Source organism: Artibeus jamaicensis, unplaced genomic scaffold, assembly GCF_021234435.1.
Source record: "Artibeus jamaicensis isolate MK-2021 breed Jamaican fruit bat unplaced genomic scaffold, CSHL_Jam_final scaffold_3307, whole genome shotgun sequence".
NCBI classification, from domain to species: domain Eukaryota; kingdom Metazoa; phylum Chordata; class Mammalia; order Chiroptera; family Phyllostomidae; genus Artibeus; species Artibeus jamaicensis.
Window position 1 is genome coordinate 3935758 of NW_026522040.1, and position 17691 is coordinate 3953448.

At 46.9% G+C, this 17691-nt stretch overlaps 1 pseudogene; it reads left to right on the top strand.

The window, feature by feature from the left end:
• The first annotated feature begins 244 nt into the window (after positions 1–244).
• Positions 245–2395, top strand: LOC119064260 (protein phosphatase 1 regulatory subunit 15B-like; annotated as a pseudogene).
• The last annotated feature ends 15296 nt before the right edge of the window (positions 2396–17691 follow it).

The window sequence follows — 17691 nt, forward strand, 5'->3', positions numbered from 1 at the left end:
GGAAAGTCTCCCTGCGATCGTGAGAGGCGGGCTCTGCATCTTCTACGTGGTGGAGGGTCTTCCAGAGGCTTAGGACGCCTCCCGCCCGCCCAGATGGGTGTCCCTGTGGCACACCAGTTTTCCCCCAACCGGCCTGGGGTGCCACCTCCCCCAGGAGGTAAGGGTGGGACCCTGTAGGCCTCTCTGGCCACACAGTCCACGCACCTCGTTAGATTCACCAAGGGCCAGGGCGATGGAGTCCGGCATGGGCTCGGCGCAGGGATGGCTGGTGACCCCAGCGGGCCCCCTGTTCTCGCTGCCTTTCTTCCCTTGGCCCGCCCCACCAGGCCCTGGCAGGTTCTCCACAGCCCCTGCTGCGGAGCACCCCGGGGACCCAAAAACCATTTCCTGTCCCAGCCTGAGGCTCAGACCAGCTACAGGATGGAGCTGCTTGCCCAGAGCTTCGCACAGCTCCCCAGACCTTCAGAGGCTGCTGACTTGGCGCTGGCTTTGGGTGGGATGATTCCAACCAGAAGGGCTAGATTTCGGAAGAGGCTACAGCGCCCCGAGAGCTCTGAGGGCACGGAAAGAACCAACACCCCAGAGGCGCAGAAATCTCGGCGTTGGCTGAGCCTGGACCCCTCGGCCCACTCAGCTGCCGGGTGTCTGGACTGGCCAGAGCAGGAGGCCCACTGGCAGTGCCCTGTCTCCTGATTTAGAACTGCTACGTGGAGCCCGGGAAGAGCCTCGCGCCCTTCGGCTCCTGCCTTTCTCCTGGAGCAGCAGCTGTGGGGAGTGGAGCTGGTGTGGAGTGGCCTTCAAGCCCAGCTGTCCTCTGACCGGGCACTTAGCCCTTACTCCTCCCGGCTGGGAAACATTCAGCAGCTGAGCATTTCAGCGCCGCCATCTCTATTTGCTAAACCCCTCTTTTCCGGATGGCCTTCCTGGGGTAGAGCCCAGCTACCAGAACAGCGTCAGAGGTGGTGAGCTACTTGGACTCCAGACAGTAGTAAGCGCAAAGAGCAGCCGGCCCCTGAGGACCATCTCCACCCCCACCACTGAATGTGGGGCTCACTTGCTCCTCCTGGCAGGGATGTCCACCTCTTTCTAGAGGAGGCCTGCCAGAAATGCACCATATTTGCACAAAACTGTGGGACTTCCTTCATCAGGCAAGCGAGGGGCCAGGGGCACCCAACCCCAACCAAGGTCAAGGGTACTACAGCCTGGAGGAAGAATGCAGCCTTCTGCCATGGCACCTGCAGCTCTGCAGAGGTAGTCGGACACAGTGCGTTCCCCTGCTGGAGCCATTCCCGGACCCGCCCAGGAACCCATGAAGAAAAAGTAGAATCAACTAAAGCGACTCCTCTTGCTTCAAAAAAACAGGGCTCTTAAGAAAGCCACCCATTTTGTGAGGAACCTATGGGAAGAGTGGCTGGGGAGGACCGAGTTAAGGGCAGTTGACCCCTCATGCGTTAGGGGGTGACCTTCCCATGTCTGCCAGCCCGTAGCAACACACTGATACATTACATTTTGGGGGTGCACCCAGGGACCTCAAAACAAGTTCCGATTCTGGAGGCCAGGGCTGGGAGGAGGAAGCTGGGGATGATGGTTTTGACAGTGATTGCTGCTCCATCAATCAGACCTTGAATGAGACTCTGAAGGGCTTCTCCTCTGGAACTCTTTCTACAGTGTAGATCCTTATAATCCCCTGAACTTTACAGCAGCGATTCCCACGACTGCCAGAGTGTTCCCGCAGACCCTTCCAACTCAGAGAAGGATTTGCCTGACAAGCCTGAACTAGAGAATTCTCTCCCGACTGGAAGCCTCCCAGTGTCTCCTGGATGTAGTAGTTCTGGGGAGGACGATGAGTGGGAATCCAGTGCAGATGAAGGAGAGTGTGTCAAACTGTGGAACTCTTCCTGTAATTCGGATGACCCCTAACCTTTTACATTTTAAGGCTCCTTTTCAAACATCAGGGAAAAATCGGAAAGGCTGACATGACCCAGAGAGGCCATCTGAGCCCGTTGTGGCCATGTCTGAGTGTCATGCCTTACTTTCCCATACGGAGCAACTGTCAGAGAGCCCAGATGGCGAATGTCCAGACATAATACAGCGGGTGGGTTTTTTCTGGAGAGAGACAGGTGCATGTCAAGAGGGGAAAGGTAACCTTCCTTGAAGAAGTTATTATACACATGGTGATGAGGATTGCAAAGTACCACGGGAAGAATGTGCAAGGGATGGATGCTAGCTCCAGAAATGAATTCAAGAAACAGAAGATGCTATTGGATATTGCTTGACATTGGAGCACAGAGAAAGGATGTTTCATAAACTCCAGAGAACGTGCTTCCAAGGACTTGGTCTTGGCAGCTGTGTTCAGATGGTTCGACAGCCTCTGGCCCTGGCGTATGTACACTAACCCCTACGTTAGAGGTTTCTTCTAAAATTGGGCAGCTGTCCTGTGACTTTTTTAAGAGAATATGTAACTTGGACCCAGCAACCTTGTTTAATATTGTTTTGCAAAATGTCTCACTCAGAAATGTCCAGGTTTGAAGCCGAGCCCTGATGATGAGGGATGAGATGGTGGGATTTCTAATCCTCCCCTGTGTTATTAATCAAACATGTTTTTGGGTGTTCTTTATTTGCTGAGGTGAAGGGGGAACCTTTTAAGGTGTAATTTTTGCACTTTCAAACTTCTTTTCTTGGGGAACCATAATGGTTCAAAGCCCATTTGCTCTTTTAATTTAAATTGTGTGTACATGTCTAAAAAGTTAGGGCTCTTTTTCCCCCCTCCAACATTCTGAAATGAATGAGCTTTTATGTTTTCTCGGTATTTTCTTATTTCAGTGATTTGACTCTTCTACCTCAAGTCTCAGAAAATAATCTTGTATATGCCACCAACTTAAGGTACATCATCTCGTGCCCCTGTTGTTTTTCTTCTAAAATAACTTGGGCTGAGAATGTGTGGAGGGTTTTTATTTCTAGGTTAAGTTCTGTCTAAGACATCTCCAAGGACTGCCACCAAACCGACGTGTGTGGTACTCTCCGTTACTTTGGGAGAGCTCCAGGGTTTTGCCAGATTTTAACATCTAATATATTTAATTTCTGTACAAACTTTTTTTGGAGCGGATTCTGTATATGTTATGGTCGTTTCCAGTTAAAAGGTTCTTTTTATCTTTTAACAGATGGAAGTTGTTCTAAAAGACAGCAGAAAGTAATAATTATATCATAGGCATTAATTTTTTTTAAAGCCAAAAGTGTAGAGTTTTTGCAGGAAGAAGAGAGGAGATTTGGTTTGTTATTCATGCTATTAACACTCGGTCTGGGCCCTGCCACTTTGCAAGGCTGTCTGCGTGACACTGTGCACTTGGAAATGGGCAGGTCCAAATTTTCCAGTTTGGAATGTACAGTAGAGACTCCAGTCAGTATCCGAGTTTATTGTGCTCTATTTTAATAAAGAGAGAAGGGCTAATGAGAGAAGCAGGGCCTATACTTTGAGGAAAGGATAGAGCTATAGATTGAACGACTAGAAAGTCTTCATATCCAGAGCCCAACATTTGCTTTGGAATGCAAGTGTTTGCAGTGACTGATTGTGCTGGGTTTTTTTAGCTAGCGGTCTGTGGTGTGCATCTGTTAGGTTGAGGGAGTGTTAACCAACTCCTTAACGGTCTATTTTTATTCCTTATGCCTCCTGTCGCAGGTAATGGGAAACATGAGTAGAATAGATGACCTCTTAATTTTGAACTTGTTTCAGTGTAGGGCCAATGTTTCACCAGAAGAGGTTGCAGAGTTACTACCACAGTTAGTAATCTACCTGGTCATTATTTCATTTCTATCTGGCTAGCTCTAAGAACTGCCTCCAGTGTTAAAATCCATGTTCCTACATAAACATACTGAGAATGCAACAACATAAAAGTTGGTCAAATGTTTGCAGGGCCCTTCATTAAGAAAATGCGTAGCACTGTGAAGGTGGGCTGCTTCCAGGCACCAAGTGTGTCAGGTGGCAAGAAGGCATTATTTGTTTTTGTTTTGGGAAAATCCCCCAATTTTTTAAAATTATATTTCACTGATTATGCTGTTATAGTTGTTCTGCTTTTTCCCCCTTTACCCCCCTCCACCCAGCACCCCCACTCCCTCAGGCAAGCCCCCCACCCATGCTCATGTGCACATGTCATGGGTGTAAGTTCTTCACCTGCTCCATTTCCTACACTGTACTTTACATCCCCATGGCTATTCTGTGACTATCTATTTGTACTTCTTAATCCCCTCACCTCTTCACCCATTCCCCCACCCCCTGCCATCTGGTGGTTATCAAAACACTCTCTGCATCCATGATTCTATTTCTGTTCTTTCTAAAAAAGATTTATTATTATTATTTCCTTATCTTTAGAGGGGAAAGGAAGGAGAGAGGGAGAGAAATATCAGTGTATGGTTGCCTCTTATGCGCCCCCTGCCAGGAACTGGCCTGCAACCCAGGCATGTGCCCTGACTGGAAATTGAAACATGATCCTTTTGTTCACAGGCCCGCCGCACTCAATCCACTGAGCTACACCAGCCAGGGCTATCTCTGTTCTTCTTGTTTGCTTAGTTTGTTTTTTAGATTCAATTGTCAATAGATATATATTTATTGACATTTTATTGTTCATAGTTTTGATCTTCTTTTTCTTAAATGAGTCCCTTTAACATTTTATTTAATAACTGTTTTGCAGTGATGAACTCCTCTAGTTTTTTTTTCCCTGGAAAGCTCTTTATCTGCTTTTCTATTCTAAATGATAGCTTTGCTGGGTAGAGAAATCTTGGCTATAGGTCCCTGCTTTTCATGACTTTGGATATTTCTTGCCAATCCCTTCTTGCCTGCAAAGTTTTTTTTGAGAAATCAGCTGACAGTCTTATGGGAACTCCCCTGTAGGTAACTAACTTATTTTTTCTTGCTGCTTTTAAGAGTCTCTCTTTATCTTTACCCTTTCAGTTTTTAATTATGATGTGTCTCAGAGTGGGCCTCTTTGCATCCAACTTGTTTGGGATTCTCTGTGCTTCCTGGACTTGCATGTCTATTTCCTTCATCAAATTAGGAAAGTTTTCTTTCATTATTTTTTTCAAATGGATTTGCAATTCTTCTGACACCCCTATGATGCAAATGTTGGACCTCTTGAAGTTGTCCTGGAGGCTGCTTATACTATCCTCATTTTTTTGGATTCTTTTTTCTTCTTGTTCTGATTGATTGTTTCCTGCTTCCTTATGTTCCAAATCATTGATTTGGTTCTTGGCTTCATCCTCTCTACTGTTGTTTTCCTATAAACTGTTGTTTGTTTCAATTAGCGTACCCTTCATTTCTGACTAGATCTTTTTTGTGCTGCTGAGGTCCTCACTAAGCTCCCTGACCATCCTTATAACTATTGTTTTCAACTCTGCATCTGACAGATTACTTACCTTCATCTTGCTTAGCTCTTTTTCTGGAGTTTTGATCTGTTCTTTCATTTGGGCCATATTTTTTTCTCCTCGTTTTGGCAGCCTCCCTGTATTTGTTTCTATGTATTAGGTAGAGCTGCTTTGATTCCGTGTCTTGGTAATATGGCCTAATGTAGTAGCTTCCCTGTAGGGTCCAGTGGCTCAGCCTCCCCTATCACCCAATCTGGGTACTCAAGGTGCGCCCTTCGTGTGGTATGGGCTGATTACACTGTCCTCTTGTAGTTGAGCTTTGGTTGCTGTTGGCAGACCAATGGGAGGAATTTACCCAGGCCAGCCAGCTGCAAGGACTGACTGTGACCGCTGATCACCATCCTCCACCCTCCATGGAGGATCAGCCACGCAGAGCAAGGGTGGTGGTGTTCCAACATGGTCTGTAGCTCACCATTGAATGTGCTGGCCCTGGGGTTTCCTGGGTGGTTCAAGCCAAGTTCAGCCCCTGCCTGCGTTTTGCTTGGGGTCCCCCTGCCTGAGCTATAAAGCAATCTGAGGAGGCTGCTACTTGTGCTGGGCTTAGAGATTCCCAGGCAAAACCAGGCTGTGAATCTAGGCTGGCTGCTGCTAGTGCCAGGTGCTCACTGAGGCCACTTGTTGCTTGTTTGAGAGGATTTGGGAAGTTGTGCAGCACAAGTCAAAGCCAGCCATTCATATGGAAAAGCACCTTGAGTGGGCAGCAAGTTGGGTGGGGCTGAGTCTCTGGGGATCTTTAAGGCAGGTCAAACAGTGTTAGCCTGGTTGACAGAGTCTCAGATATGTCACCAGCTTGCCAGCTCTGTGGGGAGAGGGTTTAGAAAAGGGACAATGGCCTCTGCTGACCTTGATGCCAGACTCTTCAGTTCCTCCCTGTGTGCCACTGGTATCTTTCAAGCTGCTACCCAGGTGCTGGAGCTCAGGGGGAATGAATCTGAGTATGTGAGTCTGTGTGTAGGTTCTTTAAGAGGAACTACTTGGTGCTCCAGAAGTTTCTTCCACTGACTAAATCCCTGCTAGTTTGTATAGCCAGAAGTTGTGGGGAATTATCTTCCTGTCACTGGAACCCTAGTCTGGGGGGCCTGCTGTGGATCTGGGACTTCTCACTCCTGAGATAGGTCTCCTGAGTTTTTACCCACCACACATGGGTAAAAACCCACGGGACCACCCTGTTCTGCATCTGTGCCCCTCCTATCAGTCTTGATAGATGTGGTTTCTTTAATTCAGTAGTTGTCAGGCTTCCATTCAACTCAATTTCTCATGGTTCTGAGTGATGGTTGTTCTATATTTTAGTTGTAACTTTAATGTGGTTGTGCAAATAGGCAAGCTGTGTTTGCCCATGTCGCCATCTTGACCAGAAGTCAAAAAGCATTATTTACCTTGAAAAAAGCTTTTTGAAAATGTATAGGCATTCCTTTAAAACCAGAATGAAGCTACTGTTTTATGTCAGGGATTTAGGTTGTATTTTTGTTTCTGAAATCTAGCACCTCTCTGCCTATTTAAGGATATCTTTACATTAATCGGATTCTGGGAAACAGTTCCTTTGGGATTCTAACATCAGCCTCACTACCAAATGAGCAGTAGCTTGGCGAACAATTCTCCCACTTACTACCCTCCTTTGAAAGAAGTGATCTGAAGGTGATGAGAAAGACAGAAGGGACCATTTTAAGTTGGACTGAAGGAGAAGAACAATTCTTGTTATTTTCATCTCCATCTTGGTTGTTAGAACAAAGTTAAACCTTCACCCTCTTAAAAAGAAAATCCTTGGAGACTTTAACTGAACATTTTACGAATTAAAAGTATTGCAATGGTGCTGCAGGATCAATATAGCATAAGAAAGACTTTGTACAGACAGGTACAATTTCCCTTTTTGCATGCTGAACTGTAATAACAGTACCTCTTCATTTGTAACTTGAAATAAAAAACATCCTATTTTCTGTTTGTATCCTTTAAGAACAGTGAATTTAGGGGACTAGAAAACTTCTAAATTGGCCTCTACAAATCCGATGAGTAATGTGTAACCAATTTGTTGGGATTTTATAGTAAAGCTATTTGTATATGATTTAACGAATCTGTACATTATAATAAAATAAAACCTTTACTAATGGAAAACTACACAGCAGTGATACACCAGTGAACTTCTCAGGCCCAAATGTCTCGCATTTTATTGGGGGAAATGCCCTTTTCTGAGGAAGATGTGTTAACTAAGTACATTCTTTTCTCTAATCAGTGGAGGCAACTTTTGTCATCCTTCTCAGTTATGTCACAGATGAGTCATTGTTCTGAGGAGTGCCACCACGGAGCTCAAGGGCTGTAACTAGAACAGTGTTTTTACCCTGAAATGTATGAATGTAGAGTATATGTTACCATTGAAAAGCAGTGCTATACCTTGACCAGTGATTTTAAAGATATACCGATAGAGCAAAAAAATCAGTTTTATCAATCCATGTAGGCTCTGAAATGTAAGTGACCTGGAATTAACAAGAACCCACAGGTGCCCCAGAAACTTAAGTTCTGGCATATGAAGGTCTATCACGGTCTCTGTTCAGGTGTCTTTTTAGTAACTATTTTTGTGTTTATATCCCTGGTACTATCCAAAAAGCTAGTTGTCTACTTCCCTCTAGTTAAAGAGTCTTTCACTGGGCTTTTAAAAAATATGTATATTATCATAGTCAGGTGATGTGGATCCTGGTTCGTGGGGTCTGTGACATTGTGGATGGGGCATGAGAAAATCACATGGACGACCGAGTCCTGTGGAGGAAAAGGGACAGCAGGGCTCTTCTCTCAGGAGGAGAAAAAACCTCGGCCTCTGCCATGACGGGCCTTTATTTCTTTTCTCAGCACATTACAGAGGATCTTCATTTTCTATGCACAGGTTCATTTTAGGTGGTTACTTTTTACAGAAAATGAGAGGATGCCACTAATCACATCACAGAAGGAGGATATTTGCAAATGAAAAGGGAAAAGTGGTTGAACAAGTTACACTCATCCTTGGAAGGTTTAGCATGGATTTTAGGAAGTTACTTTGCAACATGTACTTAAATGTTCGCTGCCTCAATTCAGGGTGAGGGAGATTTAGCAAAAGCAAGTCTCAAAGCGGCCTAGGTACATGGCAGGCCTGATTCCCCAGGGGAGAACCTATCCGTGGGCATGGGTCCTGTGCATCGGACCTTGCTTTCCACTGGGAGCTGGGCCCATGCCACGCAGAATGGTGTCCTACAGTTAGGGACAAAAATAAGCTCCGAATAAATATGCTTTTTGTTTATATTCTGCCCCTTCTTTCTTTGGGGCCTGTTTTTTCTTTTTTAATCTGTGAAATGTATAGGTTTTAATATATAGAGATTCTATTGTTTCCTGTTTCTTCCTACTGCCTGATATCACAGCCCAGAGAGACAGAATCAACGGAGGGGGGGGGGGCGGGCGGGAGGGAGGAAGGGAGAAAGGAAAGAAAGAGGAAGAAAGAAAGGGATGGGTTTATTTTTAAAATCTGCTCTGTGGACTCCTCCCAGCAGCACTCAGTGGTTCCGGTGCCGGAAGCAGGAAGTCGCAGCTGAAGGACCCCCGCAGGCCCTCCTGCACCTGAAGCAGGGTGCTGTCCTCGGGTTGCGGCCCCAGCTGTGCCTGGCCGGTGTGGACAGAGAAGGAGGCAGTGTTCTTGGGGCCAGGCGAGGTCTAAAAGTTTATTCCACCTCTCAGAAGTGTCTCTGAGGCAAACATTTGGTGAGGAGGCAGGGGTGTGTGTGGAAAGGGGGTTGTCATGGCAACCTTGAAATGTGTGCACTTCAAACCTGTTGATTTTTTCCCTCTGGCTTCCTGTCTTTTCTGACGGGAGGTGACAAATTTTGGGAATGACTTGGGGATATGAGTGAGTTCTTGCAAATCATCCTGCAGCCCCTAGCCTGAATGATTCACAGAGGAGGGGCTGGCGTGCTCCATCCGGACACCAGCTTCCTGTACCTCTCAGTCTATCTTCCAAGCAGCCCACCTGCTCTGAGGGGCCCTCAGCAGCCCTTAACCCCTCATGGCTCTGTCCCTTCTCTGAATTCCCTCTGCCTGCATGTCGATGCTGATGTGCAAGCATTCGTTAGGTTTCTCAGCTGTTAAAGCCTGCATATCAACAGAATAGTTAGCCTTGGTATAAATTGTTTCTATGCTGGATCACGTAACCACGTAGCGGTAGCACAGGAAGAGACAGCTGGAGTGGGCAGAGATCTGCGGCAAGTCTAAGAAATGAATAAACAAGGAGAGGGAGGTCAGGGAGGGAGTCACCTGGAAGAGCCAGGTAGCTAAGGGAGAGGAGGGGAGGCGGGGAGAGAAGGGAGAGAGAGGGAGGAGGAGAGAAGGGGGAGGCAGAGAAAGAGAGTGAGCAAGTGTCAAGGGATGAAGGATTCAATGCTGTTCTGGAAGGAAGGTAAGAAAAGTAGAAGCAAGAATAAGCACAATTTAATTAGGGAAAAACTAAGTGTTAATAATGTTTCTGGTAGCATCAAAGAGACAATTTTGGTCCAGGGTGGGGGCTGCTGTGTGGGCAGCCACCAAGCAGGACCTGGTTCTGCTTTTTGCCCCCAGGCCCTTTCCGAGCCCTGGAGCTGCGGCCCTGCAGCCCCTCAGAGTTGCTGGTCTTGGCTGCAGACACTGGGGACGGCACCGAGGGGGCCTCTGCTCCGGCCACCGCTGGTTCCCACTTGGCTTTGAAAAAGCTAATGAACAAATCCTCGGAGAATGGCCTCAACTGCTTCCCTACTTCTCACCCAGGAGCCTGTCCATGCTGGAAAGACTTCTGTTGTCTTGGCTGCTCTCCTGCCCCTGAGCGGTCAGAGCAGGCAGCCTCGAGTGGTGTGTTTGTCACACACACGAGTGAGGTCACTGGAGGCTGCTGCGTGTGGCAGAGTTCTCTCCGCGTTTGTCTCAGACTCCCTGGCTCGGAACGAGGCTCTGGCAAGAACCTACGTGTAGGACACAAAAACCAGATTTTGTGCGTGCTATAATTAGTCGTCCAGGTGTCAGATAAGCAGCACATGTGTTGTGATGTGAAATGTGGTCATAGGAGGCAGATGCAGAAATCTCTTTATTCACAGCCACATGGACCTGTTTGCAAATGACCCGGTGGTTCCTGCCCTCAGCCACAAAGTGACTTGGGAATGTTCAAAATACACTCAACGCACCCACATGTTCTGAGAGCCCGTGAAAAAAAGAAAATGTCAAGTTGTTTCCAAACTGATCTAAGTGGAATTATTTTTTAAAATGTGCCCAGTGGAAGTTATTTCTATCATTTTACACTCAGAAACCTCTCCTGGTCTCCCACGGCCTGTGGCAAACGGTTGGATTCGGGCTGGTCCCTTAAGAGCCTTCCACAGTCTAGGCCTGGTATTATTCCTCTCTAAGATTATGACCGCCGTCGCACACACCACAGAGGTTATTTTGGGTTCATTTTTTGACCAGGTAAAGAAGTCAGTTTCTTGGGCAAATATGTAATTGACACAGACATCCAATTTGCAGATGACCCAAAGCTAAAGGGATAGTGAACTCATCTATTCAACTAAGATTGAATAACTAGCCCGGCTGGCCTTGGTTCTCGCACCGGGGATGTAGCAGAACAAAAGAAAGCCTGTGGATCTTGGATCCTAGTGATGGAGACAGACTGCCATGTCGGGTGTGGTAAGAAGAGACAGAAAGCAGCATGCGACAGGAATTATTTCTGGCCTCAGAGGGGCAGCTTCTCTGCCAGGAGACCTTTGAGCAGACACCTGTATAAGGGAAGGAGAGCGCCCACCGAGTCTCAGGAGAATGGTGTTTTGGGGAATGAAAAGAGCAAATGCGAAGACTGGGAGGCAGGAGTCTGCATGGTGCATTTGTGCAACGGCAGGAGGGCTCGGGGTAGCTGTGGTGGCGTGTGCGAAGCTGAGAATAGTAGGAGTTGAAAGTGCGTAGAGCATCCTGGCCGTGGTAATGACTTGGGGCTTTACTCTGGGTGGCATGGGAAGCTACTAGAAGATTCCGAGTAGATGACATGCATGATTGACTTATGTCCTAAATGATTACTCTGGTTGCCATGTGGAGAATAGACTGCTGTTGGGGTCAAGGGTGGAAGCTGGGACACCAATTAGGAGATAACACTAATAGTCTAGACTAGGGACAGTGATGGTTTAAACTAGGGTGCGAGTGGTGGAGGTGACGAGAATGGCGGCATCCTTAGCTACCTTGGAAGCAGAGGTGTCAGGATCTGCTGGTACATCTGAGTTGGAATGTGAGAGGAGAGTTGGTAATTTCAAGGATTTTGGACTAAGCAGTTGGGAAAGTTGAGAATAAAGTCATTGTTTACGGAGGTGGGGAGAAGAAGTTTGAGAAGAGGTAGCCACGGAGAGCCAAGGGTTCTACTTGGGATAGACTAAATTTAAGATACCCGTTCTGTAATTAGAGATACTCAGTAGGCACCCAGAGTATGAAGTTCAGGGGAGGGCCTGGTACTGGAGAAATGGCGTTGGGAGTTGCTCAGCCCATAGATGGCTTCAGGAAGCCAGGGCAGGTAAAGAAGGGAGGAAGCCCGAGGACCCCACGAAGACTGAGAAGGCTCAGCTGATGGAACAGGATGGTAACCAAGAGAGGCAGAAGCACCCCCAGGAGGGGAGTGTTCAGCCAGGTCCGATGTTGCTGATGCATCAAGTGAGGTGAAGACCGGCCATTGAACTTAGCAACGTAGAGGCCCATTGCTGTGTAGAATTTAGATTTAGAAAGTCCCCAACAGGCCAAAACGATCATGATCAGTTTAGTAGGACCCCACGTGTGGGTTCAAATGGTCAAGCTTTCATGTAGAGAATTTGGAAAGCGTGGCTTCACAACAGCTCGCAACAAAGGGCCTGTGATTTATGACCCAGAGGTGATGCCGTATGAGCCGCTATGTGACGGGCGTGTCAGGAAGCCTCCCGAACACCGACTGCCATGTGGATAGAGCAGAGCGCCTGCACTGCCAGAACATGGGGGTGTGTTTCATCACTGAGACCCGCCCTTGTGAAAGAGAGGAGGGACCAGAGGGCCTTTAGAGAAAGGTTCACAGTAGCGAAAATCTGCTGAAAAACTAAAGGTGTTCAGCTTGGAGAAGACCCTGGAGGGTCCCCAGCCATTTGAAAGATTGTCTTTTGGAAGAGGGATCATTAAAGATTAAGGGTAGAAGCTAAAGGGGAAGTTTTTCACTTATCTATTTATGTTTAAGAAACCACTCCCAAAATGTAGTAGTTTTGATACAGTAACTTACCATTTTTCACAATTTGGTCAGCTGGTTGAGCGGCTCTCCTGCTGGTTTTGCCTGGACTGTTATGACTGCAGTCCGCTGGTGGATTGGTAAGGCTCTGGGCTGAACTGGGTGCCTCAGACCACGTGGCATTTCATCTTCAGGGAGACGAAATTGGACATTCTCACAGGGTGTGAAATGGAGGTGGCATGGTGGCCATAGGATGCAAAATGTGGATGAGAATCAGTCCCTATTGTTGTGCAACTAATGAATCACCCCCAAATTTAGCAACTTCAGATAACGAGCAGTGGTTATGTTACACAGTTTCTGAGGGTTTGGAATCTCGGAGCAGCTTAACTGGGTGTGTCTGGCTCAGGGTCTCCCGTGAGGTTGTTTTCAAGCTGTTGACCGGGGCTGCAGCCATGTCAAGGCTCTACTGGGCTGGAGAATCCTCTTTCAAGTTCACTTGTGTGGTCGTTGGGAGGTTCGATTCCTCACTGGCTGTTCATCAGAGGCATCTGTTCCCTACCACGGGGGCTTCTTCATGGCTATTTACAACATGGCAGCTTGTGGCTCCCTCAGAGCAGGGAGAAGAACAAGATGGAAATCATAGTTCTTTTCTAAACTAATCTCTGAAGTAACATATTGCCAGTCCCGCCGTGTTATTGGTCCTGCAGGCTAGTCCTGATACAGTATGGGAGAGGACCACGTAAGGGCGTGAATACCAGCAAGTAGGAATCACCAGGACCGTTGTGGAAGGTGCTTAGCATACCCCAGTGGATAAGAGGTTTTCTGTGGCTGCGAACAAATAAGACATTGCTGTTGAATTTAATGTGGTAAATGACAAAAAGGGAGAAAATAAGGATGGCTTTTGGGTTTTCGGTTCGGGCTACTTGCTACAGCGCGAAGTATTAGAAGGGAAACCGGTGGAGGTGGGGAGCAGTCCAAGTTGTACTTCTCAACACCTGAAGTTTGCACAGCCTTCTCAGTCTCCAAGTCAGTGAGCCTGAGGGAGCTCAGGGGACACAACTCAAGACTGGAGATTAACTTTACAACTCATAGCCTACAGATGGGCTCTAAACCCCAGCACTGGGTAAGATCGCTTGACTGCAGTCATCCTTAACCATGGTGGTCCATTTGAATCACCTTGAAAGTTTACAAAACAAAATGACACTAGGCCATTCTCCAAATCAATGGAGTCAATATTGCTGAGGGCGGCACCCACCCATTGGAATGTTTAAAGCTTCCCGGTGATTCCAATATGTAGCCAAGGTGGAGAGCAATGGACAAGGGAGAAAACTCCCGCGGAGAAGCCGGGACTCTTGCACGTGTGCGAGGGTAGAGAGGACATAGCGTTCCAGAGGGAGGGGGACTCCCAGCATAAGGCACAGCTTCCGTTGCAGTGCCCGGGAGCTGGTTGGCTTTGTGGCTGAGCTGTTGCCCAGCTGGTGAGAACAGTCTGTCCACTCCACGTGCAAAGGGCCATCATCTGTGGCCAATGGAGAGCACAGGACCACTTTGGAATTTCCAAATGTAAAAGTTGAGCACACTGATTCTATTTTGCAAGGCAATCAGACTTAATTAGACCCAAAGTATTTACCAAGTATTCCTCCGGCCTTTGTAATTAGGGATAAAAAGTTAAGTAAATTTGAACCTGACACTCTTTAAAGGGTGGGTGATTCTGTGCAGAGATGTGGCTGGATTCCAGCTGGAAGCTCCTGAAGTCGGGCTGCGAGGGAAAAGAGCAAGCACCCAGCCCACTTTAAGTTCAAATGAATAATGTAACATGTTGATCTTTGCATGCAAAGAGATCTTGGGGCAATCCATTGTTAAGTCGGTTTGGGGGGCATTTTTCCATCTGTGGGAATCTGTGCATTGACAGAGCCATTTTTTATCGGAGGTCACCATTTTCCCCCCCTCACCTCTAATTTTGCAGACTGGTGCACCTGCGTGAGCCGGGAGGCCAGTGGCTCTCAGCTGCGTTCTCAACCCTGATTCCTGAGACGCTGAAACTGTGACCTTGGTGTCACTAATTCAGTTTTCATGACTCTTGACCAACAAATCAAATAGACCAGATTTGTAACTACTGAGTCCTTTGGAAATGCAGTGCCTAGCCCCTCACCCTGTACTTGCACCTCCCTGCATTTCTTTAAAAGCTATCACTTTGTCTGTTTTTATATCTGACTATTGGGGTATCAAAGGAACCCCAGATGCTCTTTAGTTGGGAATCCAAAGTCCTCACTTCAAGATTTAGCTCTACCACTTGGTGCCTACAGGCCCCAGGGGAAGCCACTGAGTCTTTAAGCCTGTTTTCCCCTCTGCAGAAGGGAGAGCATCCCCCCCTTACCTCTGTCCTGTTTGTAGAGAAGGGGTGATGTAAACAGCCTCATCGTGCTGATATAAAGACTTGCCACCATCACCAAATCCCCTTTTCTGGACAAACGCCAAAGCCATTCATCTGCCTCGGACATCTGGTTTCTGGCTTTCTTACCATCAGGCCTTCCCTTCCTTCCAAAGCTCGTGTCCTAAACCTCGGACGTCTTCAGGGAGTCCCCCTTAATTAATCCCGTCTCACTTGGATCATCTTCTTTGTCTTTGTCCGATGCCAGAAGAAGAGGGTGTTCTCTTTAAGTGCCATTTGCTTGTATGTGTCAAATTTGGCCCAAGTGCTCATGCTGGAATCTGCATGAGATTGTGAGTTTTGGGGGAGTAGAAGACTTTCTCAGCTCTGCAGCCCAGATGAGTATGGAAGTTCTATCATTAGCGTGAACCACTCACTTCTTTCTCCATCTGATTTGTATTTCTCCCTGATCTTTGCAAAGCAAGATCATCCAGAAGGCAATCAAGTGTGGGGTGTTTGCAGACATTTTCCTGCAGTTAGAATTCAGTCCTTTATTGCTAAAATGATTCTTGGCTACTTGAGTTTTCATGATAATTGGGTATCAACCTGGTAGGGAGGAGATGAAAAATCCATTTGTGCCTTTCATTACCAAAAATGTGTCATCATCAGCACACTCTGCAGAGAACTCATCATCCTTCCTTCTCTTTCAACTTGTTCCAAGCCCAGTGACATTTGAAACGATGAGTCATCGTCTAAAAGTGGAGCCTGCCATTCCTCATGCACAATGGTGCCCACTTGGGTGCCATCCCAGCCCGCGGTGGGAAGCATGACTGTGCCCTCTCTGGGAAGGGCATTTGGAAAATGATCCCCCATGAGTTGAAAGCGACATGAACCATGATCTGATATTTTTGGAACCCTGACAGGGATGAGAGAACTCAAGCTGATGCTTTGTGGGTTTTCCACAATAAACACATATTGTAGACTTCATAGTATAGTGGAATCACCACCATTCTTACAGCCTGGGGACCAGAATGGGGGTCTTGCTCTTCCACTAACCAGTTGGGTGATCTTGGGTGCACCATGTGACCCTGCTGCACCCCAGAGAGGGAGCAGGTTGAAATGGATCAGCTTCACTTTCTTTAAGTTCCCAGCTTCTACTGAGTGTTATGAGAGAGTGTGCTCCAGACAACAAAGACCTCACAATTTTTTTTCTTGGCCTTCTAATGTTTCTGTTGACCTGGAGAAGAGGTGGGGAGAGAAGGGCTATTCTGGGGTGGCTTTCTGGATGTCTCGCAGATACATATGTAACAGGTGGTGAAAGTGGATCAAAAACCAGAAGATGGTATTCTGAAAAGAGAAGACAGACAAGGAGAAAAGAGGATGTTCTTGTGTTTCTCTTCACTCTGCCTTTGTGTGTGTGTGTGGGGGGGGTCTAGTTGTAGATTTCTGGTTATTCCCAAAGAGTTAAGGGTCTTGCTGATTGCTATGGACCAAATATGGGAGAAGCCCCATATTCTTCTGTTGAAGCCTTAATATGATGCTTTTTGGAGGTGGGGCCTTTGGGAGGTGATCAGACCAGGAGAGTGAAGCTCCCGTGATGGGATTAGTGTTCTTGGAAGATGAGGAAGAAAGCTTGTCCTTCCTGTGATCCTGCTTCTGCCCCACTTCAGGGCTGGAGCCCCGAGTCCTCCAAAGCGCTCAGTTTCAGAGACAATTGTTTGCAGGGATTCCACCTGCTGGGACCGAATTTACTGCCCTCAAACCCCAGGTGCGGAGCCCTGGTCCTTGCACAGTTTAGAGCTTTATGTACAAGTATCACGTTGCATGTTTTTCCTGAAACTTTTTTTGTCTTACTCATGCATGTGGATACACGTCATTCTAGTTGATTCATTTTAACTACTATGTACTTACTTTTCCATTGTAATAATATATCATTACTTATGTGTTCTTTTTCTCTTTTTGATGGGCAGTTGTGTTGTCCCCGATCATTTTCCTATTACAAGAGGGGCTCCAGTGCGTATTCCTATGCATGTCTCCTGGAGAACACAGAGTTGTGGGGTCAAGCCATGTGTGTATCGTCATCTGTCCTTGTCACTGGGAGAATGCCCTCTCCGGGGTCATGTCACTTACACCCACTGTGGGGGCGTGTCTGTGATTGTGAGTCCTCTCCTGCTCACATAGTATACTCCAGAACTGTTAGATTTTGCCTTTTTTTTTTTTTGATACAATGGGTATTTGATCCGATCCCAGGCTTTTAAGGGAACAATGTAAACAATCCCATGTTAATTAGGATGTGTATTGTTGGTTCATGACCAATGTTATCAGATGAAGGAAGTTTCTAGCCTTATTTTCCTAATCCACACAGTTTTGTCAAATATTTTTATTCTGCATATTTAGAGGTGATCCCCTGACATTTTAAAGGTGGTGGATTTTAATGGCAAACTACATGATGACGTAAAGGTTCTTATTAAGACCAAATTTCTTGCAACTTTTTAAAATACCTTTCTTGGATGGAGCATCGTAGAAGTCACCTCCCAAAGTCAGAGCCTCAGGAAGGAAGGCAGGTATCATCACGCACAGCACATAATTCATCAGGTGCTAAGTGAGGATGTGCCAGGGTGTTGTGATAACTAGAAACTATTGCCTAGAAGGACTGGAGAACAGCACGCTCGCAATGGGTTATTTGAACAATATATGATTATTACGGGCC